The following is a 22962-nucleotide window of genomic DNA, read 5'->3' as shown; positions in this document are numbered from 1 at the left end:
TTTGGTAGATTATAGTCCAAGGGTCAAATCTGTCTTGTCAACCCTGGAGCTAAAAATGGTTTCTGCATGGTTCACCAATCCCTGAACTGGATGATCTCTAAGGTCAGCTTTAAATTCTATGATTTTGTATTTTTAATTACTATGTATAGAGCCAAATATCAGGCACTAGGAACAGAGGGTAAGAAAAAAATACAAAAGAAATTGAATGATGAACAGCCACTATTCGAGGTCTGATGGGAGAAACTCATGTTCTGCCCTTGATCTAATGAGGAAAGATGATCCCTGGCCTCTAGAAGTATTCAGTATGAGGGGAAAAACCAAACCCTTACATTGGAAAGGTCTGGGTTAAAGGGAGAGATTCAAACTCCACTCTCAGTAAATCCTTTCTTATGAAAAAAATATGATTCCTGCCCTTGAGAAAGCTACAGTACAATGAGGGAGATAAGGTTTACACACACACACACACACACACACACACATTTAGAACATTTAAAAAAACATAGATTGTCAAATGCAAATGAACACAGTATTAACTGATTTATCTTTGGGTCTTTGTCTTTAAAATGAAATTTTAAAAAAACCCCAGAAGTTCAACAGCTTTGAATCTCTTGCCTTCTGGCTTTGCTTTTGGAGTAAAAATAGTTTAACATGGATTGAAAGCTGATATTTCTGCTATTTTTTTTAACATAAATGATTGTTGAAATATAGAATTCCTTTAAGATTAGTGTCTCAAGTTTAAATTACTGTAAACGTTCCCAGCGTGATTTTATAAGTTTGAGAAAAGAAAATTCTTCTTCTGCAGAATCCTAAATTAATAAAGGTCCCAAGTTTGAGTGGCAGCCTGTGATTTATTAGCAGATTTGTTAGTTATACATAATTTTACATAGGAAGAACGTAATAAAAGTTTATTGAAAGGAATCCAGAATTATAGAATTACATAAGTTTTTTAGAGCTCAAAAGACTCAGAAAATCAAACTCATTCTACAAATAAGGAAGTTGAGGTCTAGAGATTTACCATGGTTACACAGCTAATTAATGGCAAAGCCAGAACTAGAATCCAAGTCTTTTTTTTTTTTTTTCTTTTTTTCACATCCTTCCGCCCTTTAAATCAGATACATACTGGGTTAAAGCAAAATACAAGTTGTTAAGTATTGTATCTATCACTTGATATAATTAAAAATATAATATAAAACTATAATGACATATATGCATGCATACTACATACCAAGTCAAGGTCCTATGTCTCTTTTAGTCTGTAACTAAATCACTAAAATCATCTTAGAAGAAATCTATATGGTAACTCAGGATATAATTTGAAATAGATTTCTTAAAATGCAATAGGACAATGTTTGTTTCATTTTCATTACTTCTCACTCACCAAGTCTTTGCCTGCTTATCTGAAAAGGGTAGAGGAGAAGCTTCAGAAATGGAAGCTGGTCCCTATGGTACTTAGGTAAATGAGGTAAAGAGCTTATGCAAATCACAGAATTTAGAAATTATCTCATTTGACTTCCTCATATTACAGACTTTTGATTCTCACAAAGATCCAATGGAGCCTCCAAGATACAAAAGTAATAAGAAAGTAAGGCTCTTTCCACCAAAACACAGAGTAAAAATATATATACTATGCACAGGTAATAGATATGAATAACTCTATATATTATAGATAAATTCTATAAATGGAATAATTTTTAATGCATTAGGTTGAACTCATCTGGAGATCATTTTTTAAAATGTCCCTAGTGGTATCAAATCCCTTGCAACTCTGATCACTGGCAAATATTTATTTATTTTTTAATACACATTGCTTTATAAATCTTGTTGGGAGAGAAAAATCAGAGCAAAAGGGAAAACCCATGGGAGAGATTTAAAAAGAAATGAATGTAGCATGTATTGATTTACATTCAGTCTCCTTAGTTGTTTGGTCGTTTGTTTGTTTGTTTGTTTGTTTTTCTGGGTGCAGATGGCATTTTCTGTCCAAAGTCTATAGGGATTGTTTTGAATTACTGAATCCCTGAGAAGAACCAGTTGATCACTGCATATTTTTTCTGTTATTCTGCATAATGCATTCCTGGTTCTGTTTGTTTTCCTCAGCATCAGTTCATGTAAATATTTCCAGGCCTTTCTAAAATCAACTTGTTCATCATTTTTTATAGAACAATAATATTCTATTACCTTTATATACCACAATTTGTTCAGCCATTCCCCAAATGAAGGCATCTACTCGTTTTCCAGTTCTTTTCTGCTACAAAAAGAGATGCTACAAACATTTTTGCACATGTGGGTTCTTTTCCCTCCTTTATAATTTCCTTGGGATACAGACCCAGTCGTGGCATTGCTGGGTCAAAGGGTATGCACAGTTTTATACCCCTTTGGGTATAATTCAGGATTGCTCTCCAGAATAGTTGGATCATTTCACAACTCCACCAGCAATACATTAGTGTCCCAATTTTCCCACATCCCCTCCAACATTTATAATTATCTTTTCCTGTCATCTTAGTCAATCTAAGAAGTATAAGGTAGTATCTCAGGGTTGTTTTAATTTGCATTTCTCTGATCAATAGGGATTTAGAGCATTTTTTCATATTACTATAGATGGTTTTAATTTTGTCATCTGAAAATTGTTTATATACTTTACTATTGACCAAATGGGGAATGATTTGTTATAAATTTGTTATGATTTCTTATAAATTTGACACAGTTCTTTATATATTTTAGAAATGAGACCTTTATCAGAAATATTAACTCTAAAGATTTTTCCCCAGCTTTGTACTTCTCTTTTAATCTTGTTTCTGTTGGTTTTGTTTGTGCAAAACTTTTTTAATTTAATGTAATCAAAGTTGTCCATTTTACCTTTCATAATGTTCTCTAGTTCTTTTTTGGTCATAAATTCTTTCCTTCTCCAAAAAATCTGATAAATAAAGCGTCCCTTGTTCTCTTAATTTATGATATCATCCTTTATGCCCAAATTATGTATTCATTTTGACCTTATTTTGGTTTGAGGTATGAGAGCAGGTCTATGCTGAATTTCTGACACATTATTTTCCAATTTTCCCAGAAATTTTTGTCAAATACTGAGTTTTTACTCCAGAAGCTAGAGTTTGGGAGCCTATCAAATACTAGATTGCTATAGGCCTTGATTATTGTGTTGTGTGTATCTAATCTATTTCACAGATTCACTATTATTTTTTAGCCAGTACCAAATGGTTTAGATGATTGCTGCTTTATAATAAAAGTTTAGATTTGGTACTGCTAAGCCACAATCCTTTGTATTTTTTTCTATTAATTCCCTTGATATTCTTGATCTTTCATTCTTCCAGATGAATTTTGTTATTATTTTTTCTAATTTTATAAAATAATGTTTTGGGCATTGAACAAGTAGACCAATTTTGGCAGAATTGTCATTTTTATTATATTAACTCAGCCTAGTCATGAACAATTGATATTTTTCCAATTGCTTAGATCTGACTTTATTTGTATAAAAAGTGTTTTGTAATTGTGTTCATATACTTCTTGAATTTGTCTTGGCAGGTAGACCACCAAGTATTTTATTTTATCTACAGTAACTTTAAGTGGAATTTCTCTTTCTATCTCTTGCTGATGGGCTTTGTCAGTAATATATAGAAATGTTGATGATTTATTTGAGTTTATTTTATATCCTGCAACTTTGCTAAAGCTTTCAATTGTTTTCAGTAGGTTTTTATTAGCAGATAACCTCACAATTAAATGCAGAAAGGCATAAATATTAAATGCATCCTTTTCAGGTCATGTTGCAATAAAAATCACATGCAATGAAGGATCATACAAAGATAGCCTAAAAAAAAGGAAATTAAATAATCTAATTCTAAAGAATGAGTGAGTCAAACAACAAATCACAGAAATAATCTATAATTTCATTCAAGAAAATGACAATAATGAGACAATACCAAAATCTATGGGATGCAGCCAAAGCAGTTCTTAGGGAAATTTTTATATCTCTAAATAGCCACATGAATAAAATAGAGAAACAAGAGGTTAATTAATTGGGCATACAACTAAAAAAGCTAGAAAAAGAACAAATTAAAAACTCCCAATTAAATATCAAATTATAAATTATGAAACTCAAAGGAAAGATTAATAAACTAGAAACTAAGAAAACAAAATAGATAAATCTTTGGTTAATTTGATCAGAAAAAGAAAAGAAAAAACTAAATCATCAGCATCAAAAATGAGAAGGGTAAACTACCAATGAAAAAGAAATCAAAGCAATAATTAGAAACTATTTTGCCCAACTCTATGTCAGCAAGTCTGACAATCTAATTGTAATGGGTGAATATTTACAAAAACATAAATTTCCCAGGTTAACAAAAGAAGAAATAAATTACTTAAATAGTCCCATTTTCAAAAAAGAAATTGAGCAAGTCATTAATGAACTCCATAACAAAAAAGTATCCAGTGCCAGATGGATTCACAAGTGAATTTTACCAAACATTAAAAAAAAAAAAAACAATTCCAAACTATGTAAAGTATTTGGAAAAAATTGATAAAGAAGGAATACTGCTAAGTTACTTCTATGATACAAATATAGTATAGATACCTAAATCAGGAAGGGCCAAAACAGAGAAAGAAAATTACACAGCATATCCTAATGCATATCGATGCAAAAATTTTAAATAAAATATTAGCAAAGAGATTACAACAACTTAGCAGGATAATACACTATGACCAAGTGGGATTTATATCTGGATTCAGGGCTGATTCAATATTAGGAAAACTATTATCATAATCAACCATATCAATAACAAAAATAACTGAAATCAAATGATAATCTCTATGCATAAAAAGCTTTTGACAAAATATGTTCATTCCTATTAAAAACACGAGAGCAAAGGGATAAAGGTAACTTTCTTTAAAACAATAAGCAATATCTTATCTAAAACTTACAGCAAGCATTATTTCTTATGGAGAGAAGCTAGACATATTCCCAATAAGATCAGGGGTGAGACAAAGATGCCCATTGTCACCACTATTATTCAACATTGTGCTAGAAATGTTGGCTTTAGCAATAAAAAAAGAAAAAGAAATTAAAGGAATTAGAATAGGCAATGAGAAAATAAAACTATTATCCTTTGCAAATGATATGATGATATACTTAGAGAATCCTAGAAAATCATCCCCAAACCTGAGAATGTTAAATAAACATCTTCTAATTTATCTATATGATAAACTCAGATTTTCATAGTGTAGCTTTTCTTAAAATGGAAACATGTCCATTTTTAGTAACTACTTGACTAAGTTGCTATTAGAATCAAAAGGAATGATATATGGCAAGCATTTTGCAGACCCCTAAAGCACAATATAAATGTATATCATTAGTATCAGTGCATTCTCTTCATATTTTGTGATGGAATTGAGATAGCAATAATCCCAGTACAAGTCACTGTCTTGCTATTATTCTTTTATATTTAATATTATGGAGGTCATTGCACAGGTGAACAAGATAATAAATACACTTTGTATTTGGGTAAAATATTATAATGTAACTCCTCCTCTGTAGACTCACTGAAAGCATTCTAGGTACAATTCTAATAACAGCCAGGGCTACAGGGATGATACATCTCATTCTGTTCTCACATGATTTTGATCTCCTCTGCTAGGTTATCATCTTATTCCAGGTAGTTTGAAGAGTATGAGTATCTCGTTGGGAAACGTGGACTTAAAATCTTGTTTTTAATTTTTTATAACTTAATGTAATGGCTTGGTCAATGTGTGCAATGATTTTTTTCTATAATTAATGGTCCCATTTCAATTTTGTGTTTTGATTGAGTTCTCCCAGATATGTTGAAGTCTGTGTTTATGAGTATAGAAATGTGTGGTCTGCTTGTCCATGTTAGATAATACGCTTCTGATAGATCATTTTAGTGCTACATCTATGATTTTGCATTCCTTTAATCTTATAACTGCCTCAGAATTATAATCCCCATGTTTCATTAAATGACTTGGGTTTTTAGATGTTAAGTAATTGCCTATGATCACACAACTAGCATGTAGAACATAGAATCATGGATTTAGAGCTAACAGGAACTCCAGAAGTCATGCAGTCCAATTCCTTTTTTCTATAGATAAAAGCACTGTGACCAAAGATATTGGTGATTTGTGTAGGTAGTAATGCATAGTGGTAGTACAAGGATTTAAACTCAGGTCCACTAATTTCAAATCCAGTGCTCTTTCTATCATACCATGTTAAACTGGGCAGGCCTGAAGCCCATGTTTTTCTGACTACAAAATGTCATTTTGTAGCTGTATTCCTGCCACCAGCACCATCAGCACCACCAGTACTACTGCTGCTACTACTGCTGCTACTGCTACTACTACTACTTCTACTACTACTACCACCACCACCACAACAATAACAATGTGTTTCTTTATTCCTTAAACAAGATACTCCATCTATTAAGTCCAGGCATTTTTTTCTGGCTCTCCTCCATGTTCTCGCTCCTTATCTCTACCTCTTAGCTTCCTTCAAATCCCAGCTCAAATCTTACCTTCTACTAGAAACCTTTCCTAAGCCTTCTAAATTCTTGTGTCTTCCATTTGTTGAATACTGTCAATTTAACACACATGTATACACACACACATACAGTTTATACATAGTTTTTTGCATGTTGTCTCTCCCATTACCTTGTGAACTTGTTAAGAATTGAGATTGTTTTTTTGTTTTGCTTTTATTTGTATCCTTAGTGCATAGTAGGTGGTCAATAAATTCTTATAAACTGTTTGTTCCTACCTACTATGAATAATGTCTCTGGATAGAATTAGGTTGAAAAAAAAAAACAAATAACTTAGTGCCACAGGGCCAGGTGAATGACCTGTATTTGCAGAAACCTTGTTTGCTCTGAGAAGGTTTTAATTTCAAGTGATTTTCAGTTCCATTTGAATTGAGTTCATCGATCAGGCTGTAAGACCATTCCTCTTGCTGATTTGATTTCCATCAATGTGAGCATCTTCATGCAAGTAGAAGTTGCTTTTCTTGACCCAAGTCAGGGGGTAAGTTTGTCAGGGTGACTTGTTCTGGGAAAACAAATAGAATATTAAACAATGTGGTCAGGACTAGGAACATGAAACTTGAATGTTCTATTTCATAGAGGAGATAAATGCAGATTGCAATTTTTCTATCACCTGGTGAAACTTATTTAAGAATCAAAGAATTGCAGATGTGGAATGGAGCTTAGTGGAAACTAATCCCAGATAGTGGCACAGTGGAAAGAATCCCAGATAGGGAGTCAGAGAGAGGACCCTGGTTCAAATCTCAGCCCTACTACTTACTACTTTTATGATTTGGATTAAAGCTCTTCACATTTATGGGGCTTAGTTTCTTCCTCTTTAAATGATAGAGTTTGATCAGATGATGTTTCAGGTCCCTGCCAGTTCTAAATTTATAATCATCTAGTCCAGCCTCCATTTTACTGAGAAAAAAACTAGGGCTACATGGTTTTGACTTGCCCTTGATCACAATTAGTTAGTGGACAGATAAAAGGAAAGACCAAATTTTTTTCACACCTAGATCAATGCTTTCCATCTACATTCATCTCTTTTATAGAATGGATGGAGAAGCTTTGGGACGAAAGGACCTAAGTATGAATCTTTGTTCTGCCATTTTCTATCAGCGAGATCTTGGGAAGTAATTTAATCTTTCTCAGCTTCAGTTTCCTTATCTGTAAAATGATGGGCTTCTACTCAAGGTCTATGCTAGTCTCTTTTAGCTTTAAATCTATGATCCTATAATTCTGTGATTTTTTCCCTACTTTTGCAAGATGCATATCATTGAGGAGATATATTTTCCCTTTTTTAAATTAAATTTTGTTTCACTTTCAGTTCCAAATCATCTCCCTTCTCTTCTCACCCTCTCCCACACATTAGGAAGGCAAGAAACAAAACCCATTACATATATGTCTAGTCATGCAAAACAAATTTCTACATCAACCATGTTTCTTCTTCCTTTCCAAAAAATATGCTTCAGTCTATACTCTGAACCCATAAGTTTTGTATCTGAAGGTGGCACATGTTTCATCATGAATCTTTTGAAACTGTGGTTGATCATTGGAATTACTGGGTCTTTCAAAGTTGGTTATCTTTACAATATTGCTCTTAGTGTATAGATTATTCTTTTGATTCTGCTTACTTCACTTTGCATGAGGTCACACAGGTCTTCCCAAGTTTTTCTGAAAACTTTATCTTCATTATTTCTTATAACATAATAGCTTCTCATCATATTAATATATTATTACTTGTTGAAAAATTCCCCAATTAATGGGCATCCCCTCAGTTTCCAATTTTTTGGCCCCACACAAAGACCTTTTATAACTGTCTTTGTCAAATGGGTATTGTTTATATTTCTTTGATCTCTGTGAGGTATAGACATAGTAATGGAATTTCTAGGTCAAAATGTTTGAACATTTTAATAGCTTTTTGAGGATAGTTCCGAATTGCTTTCCAGAATGGTTGGACTAGTTTACAGCCAAAGAGTCAGATACATTTTCAAACTGGTTATGAAAGAGATGAAGTTACTGAATCTATCAATCATTTAATCAACCAAACAATAGTATTTATTAAGCACTTGCTATTTGCCAAGCATTTTGTCATGGAGAGGAGAGTTTTATTAATCCCCACCTATCTATCTGTACCCAACAGTAAATGTTGACAAATCTCATCATTCTACCCTCTCTGAGGTTTGAGACTTTTAAAATCTTTAATGTTTCCATTTGAGACTGTCCAGAAAGATGCAAACAGGTCACCAACTTGGAGTATGACTGGAAGAAGATCAGAAACGTGTAGAAATTTATCTGGGAGAAAATCTCTCCACAGACAGTACTTTCATCCAGACACCCAGGTTATTCTGCTTCTGAGGGACTCAAATCCAGAAATACTGTTTCTTCCTAGGGATAGCAGCATTTTTAAAAGAATATTTTCAGCTGTTGATTTTTAAATAACTCCATGATATATCTTTGTGTTTAGTCTTTGAAAGCACCTATTTTGGAAAACTTGGGTGTTTATTTCATTGTTGAAGAGAAGTGCAATGAAAGTGCTGTGTTAATGATTGGAAGAATATGGGAAATAGAGAAAGGGCATTAAGCATCTCACTCAAGTGCCATATACTTGACAATTATGCAAGTAACAGGAAAATAAGGAGAGCAGTTCAAAATCCTCAATCTGGTTAAATTCTGGCCCTGATATGGAAAGACAGGTTAATCATCTTATTAATAAAAACTGCCACTTTTATTGATCTTCTTTGATTACAAGATGTGATCAAAATGTTTAAAAAGATGCATTTGAACTTGTAGAAATTCAAGTAGTGGAAAAGAATGGTGACCCAATAAAACAAAGTTTATGTGTGAATTCAACATCTTTTTAATTGTAGGAAATAGAGTGAAACCACATTAGATTCTAAACCACATTAGACTGATTAGCTTCTTGTGTTTACTTTACCTTGATGTTATTATCCACCCCATCTTTCTGGAAATTCTTGGCTTCTTTGACATTCTTTTCTCCTTATTAGTTACCTCATCAATGAAGATTCTGTAGTCTTTTATGAGAAGTGGGTCCACCTCAACATTCAGCCCTACAAATAAATGTAGCCTATCTATGTGACTAGGCAACCAGAGCAACCTCCAGGTATCTGGTGATCTTGCTGCCATGGAAACAGACTGTGCTGATTAGTCTTGCTGAAAGTTACACTTAGGGCAGATTTCAATATGATGGAGACACAAACTGGTATAAAGTAACAGCTTTAACAGTTCTTCATCCACACCTTTCCTAGGGAATCAGTGAATGGCAATACAAGTTTCATTTAAGTCTTTAAGAAACTTCTTCATCCCAGTATAAGGAATATCAGGTTCATATAAACATAGATTTGCCAGGTACATATAAACAGTAAAGTTCCAGAGTCCAACCTTGTCTCTCTTAAGGACATGTTTCCCTCAGATACCACTGAGGTTTGGCACCTTCTATCTCCTTCCTGTCTTGAAACTCTTTTTATGTGGGTCCAGAGAAATCCAATTATCCTTCCAGATCTGCTTCATACTTCCCCCTGTCCCCAACTCTGTCCAGAATTCATTCTCAAGTTCTCCTTATGTTTGTTTTCTGTCTCTCTTGCTGCCTGAGTCTCAATATCTGACATTCTTAAATTCTTTCAAAATTCAGTTCAGACTATATTCTTCAGAATGCCTTCCTAGTTCCTCTAGCCACTTGAGCCTTTCTTTCTAAGGTTACCTTGTTTCTACTTTAAATGTACCTATTTATTGAGATATTTTTCTCTCCCACTGATATATAACCTTCTTGAGGCAAAAATTGTTTTTGTATTTTTTTTCATTTTTTTGCCTTCTGTTTAACACATTGCCATGGTATTTAATAATCACCAGATGACTGATCCTTCTTAAATCTATATCAATATAATTTTCCAATTTTACTATTATGACCAAGATGCTGCTTCCTGTTATGAACAAAGCAAAGCAAAACAAACCATGTGCTCTGAAATAAAATGTCTAGGGTTTTGTGTCCTCTCTCCTTGCCATAGTAGGATTACTGGGATATGAGAACAGCAAATAAAGTTTAGGCATCTCTTACACTAACATGAGTGGGGTCAAATAATCAATAATAGGTACTCCTTCTCTTTTTATATAAGGTTACAGGGCCCTCTCTTCCAACTATGGGTTAGTTATAGAATCACTATGTAAAATGGGCCTTGTTTATTAAGAATTCATTAATTTTAATGAAAAGGAAAAGGTTTCATTTTATTATGTGATTAAAACTGTCTTGTGAGTGAAACAGGTGGGTCCTGGAGAAAAATTTACAATTACAATTTAATTACTTGAAAATTCTAATTGTCAGGAACCTGACTGCCAGACCATTATTAAATAAGTCAAGTGGCAGATATATTCAATGGTGGAAGTCACATTGCCTATGGGTCAGAACAACCAGCCATCACGGGGATTCATAGAAATCTGTCAATATCCAGATAGAAATAGGATACTAAAATCAGTCAAAGTCAGAAGGGAAAGCAAGGTTCAAGACAAGGGAAAGCTGTTCAGGACCCCGGATAGCTCCCAAGATGAGATGTTTCCCTTTTTGAGACCCTTCACAGGACTCCTCAAAACATTAGATTTATTGAAGCTTAGGGATTTAGTGCTGGAGGTAGGGGTAGGCAATCCTAGAAGTCTTCTATTCCAATCTTTTCATTTCAAAGATAAGAAAGTTGAAGCCCAGAGAAGGAAATTGGGTCACCCCAAATCACATGGGTAGTTAAGTGGCAGAACTGGTATTCAACCCAAATTCTCTAACTGAATGAATAACAAATTGTAATCAAAGCATCTTAGAGTTGAAAAGCACTTCAAAGATCATTTAGTCTAACAGGTAACTAAAGAGAAACCTCTCTTATACTACATTCTCACAAGTGGTCAAGTAGTCTTCAACTAAAGACCTCATGAAACTAGAAAAATTTCCCCTCTAAATAAGTAAAATTTGTGTCTATGAAATCCTTTGCTCCTAGTTCTCTCCATTAGGGCAAAACAACTGTCCTCTTGCCTTCCTGATCATAGATAATAGGAAAGATCTTAAAGGATCTTAGAAATCATCAGGTCCAACAACCTCTTTTTGCACGTGAGGAAATTAAAATCCAGGCAGGTTAATTGATTAACCCAAGGCACATAGATAATAAATATTTTAATAATAACTTTTTATTTTTCTAACTATACAAAAAGATAGTTTTCTACATTCCCCTTTGCAAAACCCTATGTTCCAATTTTTTCTTCCTCCCTTTCACCTTTCCTCTTCTCCTATTCCCTAAACAGCAAGCAATCCAATATAGGTTAAACATGTGCAATTCTTCTAAACATATTTCTAGACTCATACTTCTTAAGAAAATTAGATCAAAAGGGGAAAAAGGCAAATAAAAGTGAAAACTATCCTTTTATCCTCATTCAGTCTCCATAGTTCTCTCTCTGGCAGCGGATGGTTCTTTCCATCACAAGTGCATTGGAATTATCTTGAATCACCTCAGTGCTGAAAAGATCCAAGTCCATCATACCTGATCATCACACAATCTTGTTGCTGTGTACAATGTTCTCTTGGTTCTTCTCACTTAGCATCACTTCATGTAAGTTTTCCCAGGCTTTTCTGAAATTTCACAGGTAATAGTTAAGGATAGGATTTGAATCCATGTTTTTTGACTCCAGAGCTGAAAGTCTTTCCTCTTTACAGGCAGAGGAGAAGAAGAGCCTTTTAGATGAAAGAAAGTTAACATGACTAAAACCCAGGAGACAAGAATTTATTATGTGAAGGAAATAGAAGGTCAAATTGCAGAACTTTTAGCCTGTGCATTAGACTAGAGGGTTCTATATTTGGACCAAACCAAAGGCTTATTCATAGGAGTTGCCGAATTCTCCAGTGTTCAGGGAGTGCCTGAAGAAGATCCCCCACACCCATTGATTGTTCTATCCTCCTAGCAACCTGTTTCCCCCCAAGTCAGGTATAGAAAGCTGGCCTGGGGCCAAAATCCTGACAATAATAATTGACCTTGATTTCAGTTTTGTTTCAGGAAAGGCCTTTTGACCATCATGACCATAATGATCACTGAAAAGGTTGATTTTTGGTGGAAGGCCTTTGAGAAGTAATTAACGGGTGAGAGTCATGTTGCCCTGATTATTCTGAGTACATGCCGTTTGCCACCTGCTGTTTTAAAGAATGTTTTGCATTTTCATTTTGGACTAGTTATAATAACCATGGAATATGGATCTCAGCCCAGACTGTGTGAAAGTCCTCAGAGCTGCCAGAAGGCCCATTGAGGGAGGGGAGTGTTGTTGGGAGTGTGGGGAGTGCACCAATTAGCACTGAGAACAAACTGTTGAATAAAAACACTTAGCACACAAACAGCACTTTCCATCTCCAAAGCTTGGAGAAGAGAGTACTTGGGAAGAGGGACAGGGAATATAAAGGGACAGAATTCTGTATTTATTAAATGCCTCCTATGTGTTCCAGATACTGTGCTTTTACTAATAAATATTACCTAATAATAACCCTGGGAAGCAGGTGCTGTCAATGTTCTCATTTAACAGTTGGGGAAACTGAGGCAGTGAGCAAATTAAGTGACTTCCCAGAGTCACACAGCTAGTAAGTACATGAGTCTGTATTTGAATCAGATTTAGTCCTGACTCTAAGTCCAGTACGATGTTTCACCACGTAGCTGCCTCATAGACTTCAAGTTTCTGATGGGTTAGTCTATGAGAGAGGAAGTAAAGTTACCCTGAATGGCTTCAGAGAGGAGAATTAGAACAAGGAGGGAAGTGGACATCACAGGGAAGCAGATTTAAGCTCAATATAAGAAAAAACATTCTAACAATCTTTGGTGTCCATTCATTGAATAGGGTGTGGTGTCAGGATGGTACTTCCTCTGACAATGAGGATCACAGTTGATCTATGTCCTCTCATTTTCTTTGACTTATAACTGTGACCTAGAGCCTTCCACTTCTAAGGCAACTCTCCATATATTCTGTAGATATCTAGCATGGATCCACATATTTATGTTGTCTCTCCATTAGATTGTAAGCTCTCTGTGAGCAGGGATTAGTTTTGCTTTCTTTGCATCCCTAGCACTTAGCATTTTAGCTGGTACATTGGAAGCATAGAATTAGCACTGAAGGACTAAAAAAATGACTGGCCAGAAGCTCTATAAATTCTCCCCAGGGAGTCTTCCCAATGCATTGGGTACTTTAGCCTAGTTTTCTTGAAATTGCATGGTTACCAATGGAGCAAATATTATTCTCATTTTATGCACAATCTGTCTTCTTTTCAAAATATACTTTTATCTGAAGCCACTCGTTAGGCTCCATTTTTTGCACAGTGTTTCCTTACTAATGTATTTCAGCCTGCTCAAACCTATTGCTTTTTGGGTGATTATCTTTCTGTCTATATATCTCTCAATCAAGCTATTTACCAAGCTAGTCTATTCAGTTTTGCTAATGTTTGGAAAGGTGTGTTGGCTATCAATTTTGTAACATATGAGGAACAATACAGTAGTCTGACGGTATTATCAGAGGAGTGGAAGAGATTTGTCATTACAAAGAGCTAAAAGAAAAGAAAAAACTTTGATGGATGAACCAATGCCCTTTTGAATCTACTAATTTGAGTAGATTTGGTTTATTAAGCAACTAACAATTGCTAAAAATGATTATGTGAAATTTGGGTCCTTGTACAAACGCTTCTCCACCTGCACCAGCTTGATGAGTGGCAGCTGCTAATGTGAGCAGTGGTGGACATCCATTTAGTCAATTTATCTGTAACACCAGAAGTCAATTTGATAGTCTATAAGTTAGTCAGTTTATTAGTCAGTCTTTAATTAGCCTATCCAAAAGTCCATCAGTCATCCATTTTGTTCACTGGTCTGCAATCAAGTCATTTATTTACAGAAGCTATTATGGTATTCCATATTCAGTGTACTCATTCATGAAGAAATTGGACTAACTCACCTTTGATGTCTATTTTAACTCTGTATTCCTATAATCACAGGACAGCATAAGCAATTGCCCAGCCTGCTCTGTAAGAGCCCATCTTTTTTCCTTCAAGGCAGGCTTTTGTCCTTCCTAAAGAGAGAATTAGCTTAAAAGTGAACCCAAACCATTCCCCCATTTTATATCTCTGTTCCCTAAAAGAAAGAAAGACAATGTAAACATAGCTCATGAGTCCCTGGAAAATGACTGTTCTGGGTACAGAAAAAGAATAAAGGAATCATAGTAATACATTGTTGGTGGAATTGTGAACTGATCCAACCATTCCGGAAAGAAATTTGGAACTATGCCCAAAGGGCTATCAAACGGATGGATCAAGCCCTTTGATCCATCAGTGTCTCTACTGAATCTGTATCCCAAAGAAACCATAAAAAAGGGGAAAGGACCCACATGTGCAAAAATGTTTGTGGCAGCTCTTTTTGTAGTGACAAGGAACTGGAAACTGAGTGGATGCCTATCAATTGGAGAATGTCTGAATAAGTTATGGATGTAATGGAATATTATTGTTCTATAAGAAATGATCAGGAAGATGATTTCAGAGAGGCCTGGAGAGACTTACATGAACTGATGCTGAGTGAAATGAGCAGAACCAGGAGATCACTATACACAGCAACAGCAAAATTATGAGATTATGTGATGATTATCTGTGATGGACTTGGCTCTTTTCAACAATGATGTGATTTAAGTCAACTCCAATATGATGGAGAGAGCCATCTGCATCCTAAAAGAGGACTATGGGGATTGAATTTTGTTGTTGTTGTTTATTTGCTTATTTTTTTTCTTTTTTCCTTTTTTCTTTTGATCTGATTTTTCTTGTGTAGCATGATAAATGTGGAAATAGAAGAAACTGCATATGCTTAATCTATATTGATTACTTGCTGTCTAGAGGGAGAGGGGGAGAGAGCAAGAATATTTTGGAATATAAGGTTTTGAAAGGGTGAATGTTGAAAATCATTTTTGCACACATTTTGAAAAATAAAAAGCTGTTATTATAAAAAAAAAACATAAACTACCGACCACCTTTTCACTTTTCCTTGAATTTCAGACAGACCCTGGAGGAAGTAGAATTGAGGAGAATTTCAGAGAAGGGAGGAAGGAGACACTCCAAGAATGGGGATGGGGCATCAGGATGTTGTATTGGGGAGCTAGTGTGGCAAAATAGTACTTAATGCCAAGTTATTTCATCATTTGTGATTTTCTTTCACTGTATGTGACTGTGTGTTTGACTGGGATTGTCAGTAACAACAAAGCAGGAAGGAGCTCAGAGTAGTCACACTCCAGCCCTGTCCTGGAAAGGGGAAGAAGCAGGTGGAAGGAATATCAACACCTGGTGAGAGCATTGGCAGGAAATTACACCCTGGAAGGGGTGGTAATTACATTCAGGTTATATAATGTGAGCTGTATCAGTAGGAGAGTGCTGGTGATTTAGACTGGCCAATTGAAATTGTTCCAAAACAGAATAAGAAGTGTGTCTGCAGGGTGCAATGTTGGGAACAATCTAAGGTTTGACATGATTGTGCAACTGTTTGTGGTGACTAGGATTCCTGGGGCCTGATCCTATTGTAAGGATTTTTGTGGCACCCTGAAGGTTTGATTGGCTTGGCCAGACACTGAGCAGGTGAATTTTGTCTTCTTTGTCTCCTGGAGAATGAAAGCTGGGGAGCATCACTGCTCTTGATGGATGAGGGGCAATAAGAATGACTAGAGATGGGGCAGATTATCATCGGAGAAATGTCTGATGTCAAGAGTTAACTTAGTCTTTTCCCCTCTTACCCGGAGGAGACATATCAGTATATAGGAAGGAAGACAAATTTATAGTCTAGAATTAGGTCTCTGGACTTTATTAACTATTTGAACACAGGCAAACTATCCTTTTAAAGTTTCCGTTTCCCTATGGACAAGATGGGGATAATAATATCGATAGAATCTACTTCAAAGCATTATTAGTTTCAAATAATATAGTTTGTAAAGCACTTTATAAAACTTATAACATTACACCCATGTTAGTTATTATGAACAAGATGATCAAAGGCCTCTGTTGATCATAAATAAACATTTCTAGGATTACATGAGATAAAATTATGTCCATGTAAGAATTAAATGTAATTGCACATGACAATGTATTACATGAGTGTGTTTGTGTATAAGATTTCATTGTATTAGGCATAGTGTCTGTGCACTTGCTTTTTGTCATCAGAATTTTTTAAGTGTCTTGATATAAGTTGTACATCTTGGGAATATCCCAAGAAAATTATAGAATTTCTGAATTGGAAGGGATTCCAAAATTTATGTGATCCAGTGTTTATCTGACCAAGAATTCATTCTGTAACATCCTCAACAAGTGGCCATCCAGACTCCACTAGAAACTTTCAGTGCAAAGAAGCTAACTACCTCTCAAGAAAACCTATGCCTCTTGGCTCTAATTATTAGAAATGTTTTCCTGCCATTAAGACAACATTTTCCTCCGGAAAATTTCTATCTTTGTTCTTAATGCGTGCTAAGCCATGTACAAAGTATAAGGGAAGCCAGTGTAACTGTTTATTTCATATGATTTGAAGAGTGCTATCAGGTCTTCTTTCCTCAGGCTAAGTAGCTGTAATCAATCTTTATAGTATACTGTCACCATCCTTTGTACACACATTTTCTAATCAATATCTTTCTTCAAGTGTGGTATTCAGAAATGAACATAGTACTTCAGATGTGGTTTGTCCAAGTCAGGGCTATCACTTTAATGCAATTGAGGATAGAATTAGTTTTTTAGCTACCATGTTGCACAATTCTTTGGACACAGATCACACCCTCCTCCTTCTTCTCAATAAACTTTAGACATACTTATGTGGATGGTCACTAGAAACCAAAGAAAATGTTGACTAGTTTGGTTAGGTATGTGATAGTAAGTGAATGAATTTGTGGGAGGTATGGAAAATAAAACCCATATGATTCCATGGGGTCATAGCCCCAGAGCTGGAAGTAACCTTAAAGATTATTTTTTCCTCAACATGATGTTTAAAATCCCTTCACAGTATGACTTTAGCCTACTCTTTGAAGCTCATTCCACCTTACTCTCATTTATTCACCCTATAACCAGGCTCCTTCCCTTTGATGACATCAGCACACCATCTCCTGCCTCTATGTCTATGGACTGTGCTCTGTGCCTGGAATCCACTAGCTCCTTACCTTCACCTTTAGGATTCCTAACTTCTTTCTGGTCTCAAATAATGTTCCATCTTTTCTGAGAAATCCTTCTGGATTCCCCTGGTTAGTGCCCTGGCTCCCTTCCATTGTAAGATTACAGAATGTAAGAGTAAAATATAGGAAGATTGAAAAGGTAAGAAGGACTCAGTTGTGAATACAGTATAGTGTATCCGAATGGCAATGGAATCAATTACAAGACCTGGATTCATATGGTGGGTCTTTGTTTTCCCATTAAAACCCTATTATTGTTGGTTTTTAAGGAATGCTTCATTTTCCCTTAAAACCCCAAAAATGAAGAGATGTGCTTTAAGCTTTCTTTCTTCTAAGAGCAAAACTGGCCTATACTTTGAAGACTGATTACTGTTATTTGGATCACTTAAAAATTTTCCCTGGTCTCCCTACTTAGATATAACAGCCACTTAATAAATGAAAATCAATATATAATAATCTATATTATAATTTTTAATATATAAACTATATTGATCAGTTAATCATAGTATAATAGACCTAAAGGCCATCAAGTCCAGCTCCCAAATCTTACCAATGAGGCAACTGAAGTCCAGACAGGTTAAAAAATTTAGACAAAGTCATATAGGTCTTAAGCATTAAGATAGGATTTAATCCGGGTTCTCCAAATATAGATTTAATGTTCTTTTCATTATACCATGCTATCTCTTGAATACTCAAATCAAGAAATATCCCTACCCCTTATTTTTATTCTCAGACCCAGTTTAATGGTCCTTTTAGCTTGGTGGTCACATACTGTGATTTATCAAGCATTCTTGTCATTTCATTAGATTTATTTACCCCTTTGAAGGATATGTCTCCTTTTGACCCTTACCCTCTTTTTCCATTCCATGAGCATCAGGCACCTGAATTTATAATTCCTTTTCCTATACGACCATATTGAATGTCCTGGTATGGGGGGAAGGGAGTTGTATGTGGCAAGAAATCAAGGACAGGTGGTATACTTATTTAGCATTCAAGCAGACATTAGTGAGTCAATAGTTTCAGCTGAAATAATTGAAAATTGACCCACTTGGGAAGTCACCTGTCTGATAGAATATTTCATTTTGGACCCATCTCATAACTGTGATTACAAATGTTATGTAGGACCTCAGCATTTCTGCTGCATAACTTTCCTAGTTGACAATTTTTTCCCTGGCCTAGGACACAGGGTCAATAATGAGGGCTTCATTTTTCTTTGATAGAAACAATTCTGGACTTGTCTGCCAAAAGTGCCAACGAATATACTAGACCGATAAACTGCTTTGAGGTGAATTGTGGATGGTTGGCTTTTTAAAAAAACATATTTACCCCTAATGAAAAGAATTGCCAAGCAGATAGAACTTCATTTAAGTTCAGTGAGTGAGACCTCAGGATTTAAAAGGATTTCAGTTGTATGAATTCCCTTTATTGCCCTTTCTTCTGTTGCCTAAGAATGCCAACTCCTTGAGAACGAAGGTTATGTTTGCTTTTCTTTCTACTCAGTGATTGTCAGAATATAAAAGTTAATAAACACTTATGGAAAGTGTTCCTTGTCACCATCTTCCCTTTGCTCCTCTAATTGATTTGTTCATCATGTTAACAGCTAATTTTCCCTTCATAATATACTTTACAGGAAGCTTTGCTTGGATGTCCTCCATTTTTTCATGGTATTTCCTCCATTTTCCTACCATTACTTTCTTGTTTCTCTCTCTCTCTCTCTCTCTCTCTCTCTCTCTCTCTCTCTCTCTCTCTCTCTCTCTCTCTCTCTCTCTCTCTCTCTCTCTCTCTCTCTTTCTTTTTTCTTTCTTTCTCTTCCTCTCCTCTTCCTGCTTCTCTCCTTCCTTCCTTCCTTTCTTCCTTTCTTTTTTATTTTTTAAAAGAAATGTGGGTGCAGCTAGGTGGCACAGTGGATAGAGCACCAGCCCTGAAGTCAGGAGGACCTGAGTTCAAATTTGGTTTCAGAAACTTAACAGTTCCTAGCTGCATGACCCTGGACAAGTCACAACCCCAATTGCCTCAGAAAAAAAAAAGAAAGAAAGAAATGTGTTACTTCACTTTTTGCAAAGATTGATCCAGTAGTACCAAGTAATAGAGCAAAGAAAAGAGAAACCAAAACAGTACAAAAAGTATGCCATCTTCTCAAGACAATCAATCATTTTTCCTTTAACCTTTCACTCCTTCTCTTAGACTCTACCTATTTACAGTTGAGAGTCCAAAAAAAAAGTCTGTTTTAATTTCAGGAATTAGCAATGAATATGCCTTCGTCCATACTCTCTGAGGGCTTGTTTATGTCTGGGTTTTAAATTAAGGAGAATGAGGAACAAACAAATACTCTGTCCAACCCACATGTTTATAAATTATCATAAATCACAGGTAAATAAAAGTTGATCAGAGCCTTTTCACAAGTGAAGAAACTGAGCCTCAGAGATCATAAATGACTTGCCCTAAATCACATAGCTAGTTAATGTCAGGATCAGGAAAGAAAAAAAGAACAGATAGATGAGGGTACTCCCAGGAAATTAGTATCAAATGGGAATTAGACTCTCAAAGGTAGGATCCTGCTGTCTTGCAGTAATTGTCACATGCACTGAGCAGAGTGTATTGTGTATGTATGTATGTGCATATACATATGTATATGTATATATTATTATTATCTGCTTACACACATTTTTCCAATCAACTACTTTAGCAAGCTTTAACTCAAAAACTCTAATAAGTTAATTAAAATAAATAAATAGAAAACTACAGAAGTGGAGCAGGAAGATTAGGAGTAGTCTCTTGAATTTCAAGAATAAAACAAAAACTAAAGGATTTTTGTCCCTTCTTTGAAAAGGAAGAGATATACTGAGGATCTGGAATTATTTACTTAGAAAATGAAAAAATATCCTGAGTCATTGTTCAGAACATAGATTATAGAATGATCTGAAGCTTTAAAAAGATTCCTTTCGTAGTACAGACATTAGTGGTCAGATATGACAGTCTCAGCGGTACCTATGGGATGTTGGTCTGACTTCCTCCGGCTACCCAGTCTGATGTAAAGCTCATGCTTCAAGCCGAAAACATGCCATGCCTGACATGGTGGCATTTATGCACCTGGATTTTGTGTAGCCTTTGCCAGGAACTTCTCTGGGTAACTCAGAAATAATTTCCTCAGAAGGGATTTGAAATTTTTGTTCTTTGACCCATTTTAATCCTAGGATCATATTGTAGATTACTGTAAAGTAAAAATAATATATACTTACAGTCTGAATTCAAACTCCAGGAATTTAGGAGGTTTTAGCTTCCTTAAGAGAGTGGGGAGGGGTAGATAATTTTGTCTATTCTTATTTCTTAATCAAATCTTTTATTAGAAACAAAATCAAAATCAATATAAACCATGAAATTTACATAGTACTTATTTACATTTAAATTGTTAGATTTCAACACGTCAGTCATTCAATAAACATTTATTAAGTACCTTCTATATATTAGAATGCTAAACTTGGAGAGGAGGGGTGTACAAATTTGAAAAAGAAAAATAAATCGGTACCCTCAAGTAGTTTGTGATCTAATGGGAGAAGGCAATACCCAAAAAGAAGCCTAAAAGCACTGGGGAGGGGAAGTGGGAAGAGGGAGAGAAAAGAAACTACTGGGTTCTAAGACAATGGAGAAGCTTAAAGGAAAAAAAAAAAAAGCACAGCTGAGTGGAAAAGGTAGGTATAAGATTAACTATTTCAGTTATCCCCTTGGAGCCTCCACCAGATTTCAGTTCAGTTTCATTTACTTTTCTTCACAGGAGCATCTAATATCAATGTGTACTCCATTCTTCTAGTAATACGCTTTTTCTCCTTTTATTTTTTATTTATTTTTTTATTTTTTTGTCCTACATAATATCATAAAGGTCTTTCAGATTTCTTTGTACTCCTCAAACTTGTCAGGCTTCATTATATTAATACACCACAGTTTATTTAAACAATTACTTGTGCTTTGATATTTATTTTGTTTCCAGTTTTTTAAAAAAATGTTATTGCATATAGTACTGCTATAAAATCACTAAATGGGTAATTCTTTTTTTTAAAAAATTAACATTTTCAAGGTATATTCTGAATGGTAGCATTATTAGATCAAAGGATACGATTACTTTTGTTACTTTTACCTGCATACTGCTAAATTGCTTTCCAAATCAATTACATATATATAGTTTGCAATCTCACCAGCAATGAATTGAATGTGTAATTTCTTCACAACCTGTCACTATTGAATTTCTTTGCTTTTAATTATTTTTACCGATTTGATGGGTGTGAGAAGGTATTTCAAAATTGATTAAAACTGAATCTTGTTGATTATTAGTGAAGATGAATATTTTTCATGTGATTATTAACAATTTGTGATTTCTTTTTTTAAAAATTCTTTACATCCATTGACTATCTCTCATATACTGAGAATTACTACTGACTTTTTAATAGCGATTCCTTGTATATTTTATTTTTATTCAGTTTTAAAATGTTTCAATTCCAAATCATCTACTTCTCTCTTATCCATTAAAAAGGCAATCCCCCCCCAAAAAAAAACAACCCATTAGAAATATGGATAATTGTACAAAATAAAATCTTGAGTTAGCTTTGTCTGTGAAAGAGAGAGAAAAAGAGAGAGAGTGCTTTAGTCTGCAGACCTTCATCTCTCTGAAGGTGAATAAAATGTTTCATCATGAGTCCTTAACTGTTTATTACAATTACTAAATCTTTCAAAGTTAATTATTTTTACAATATTGTTATTATATAAATTGTTCTTTTGATTCTATCCCCTTTGATTTGATCAGTTCATTTGAGTTTCTCCAGGTTTTTCTAAAACCAAACCTTTATTTAGTTTTAAAATACAATAGTACTCCACCATAGTCATACACCATAATTTGTTCAATGGCCATTCCCTAAGTGGTGGATATCCCTCAATTTCCAATTCTTTACTGTTACCAAAAACAAAAAACTGCTATGTATGTTTTTGTACATATGGGTCTTTCTTTGATGGCTTTGGGATGTAGACTAAGTAGTGGAAATGCTGAGTCAAATGGTATGCACAATTTAATAACTTTTTGAGCATAATTCCAAATTGCTTTCCAGAATGAGTGGACTAGTACACAGCTCTACCAATAGTGCTTTAGTGTATCTGTTTTCATGAAGCCCTTCCAGCACTGGCCATTTTCCTCTTTTGTCATCTTTGGTATCTTAGAGTTGTCTTAATGTTAATTTCTGAAATTATTATATAT

General features: G+C 34.8%; 1 protein-coding gene and 1 long non-coding RNA gene across 4 annotated transcripts in view; one reads left to right on the top strand and one right to left on the bottom strand.

Moving 5' to 3' along the window:
* Positions 1–22962, top strand: part of XYLB (xylulokinase) — a 242523-nt gene that overhangs the window by 195861 nt on the left and 23700 nt on the right. The window lies entirely within an intron of this gene.
* LOC141551702 (uncharacterized) overlaps positions 4815–22962 on the bottom strand; it is a 118776-nt gene continuing 100628 nt past the window's right edge. The window contains exons 2-3 of the long non-coding RNA XR_012484934.1: positions 12062–12150; positions 4815–7050 (exon numbers count right to left, since the gene is read on the bottom strand). This is a non-coding gene — a long non-coding RNA (uncharacterized LOC141551702). The remainder of the gene's footprint in view (positions 7051–12061; positions 12151–22962) is intronic.

Source organism: Sminthopsis crassicaudata, chromosome 1 (assembly GCF_048593235.1).
Source record: "Sminthopsis crassicaudata isolate SCR6 chromosome 1, ASM4859323v1, whole genome shotgun sequence".
Taxonomy (NCBI): Eukaryota; Metazoa; Chordata; class Mammalia; order Dasyuromorphia; family Dasyuridae; genus Sminthopsis; species Sminthopsis crassicaudata.
The sequence above is the reverse complement of the archived record's forward strand: the minus strand, read 5'-3'. Positions and strand labels throughout refer to the sequence as shown.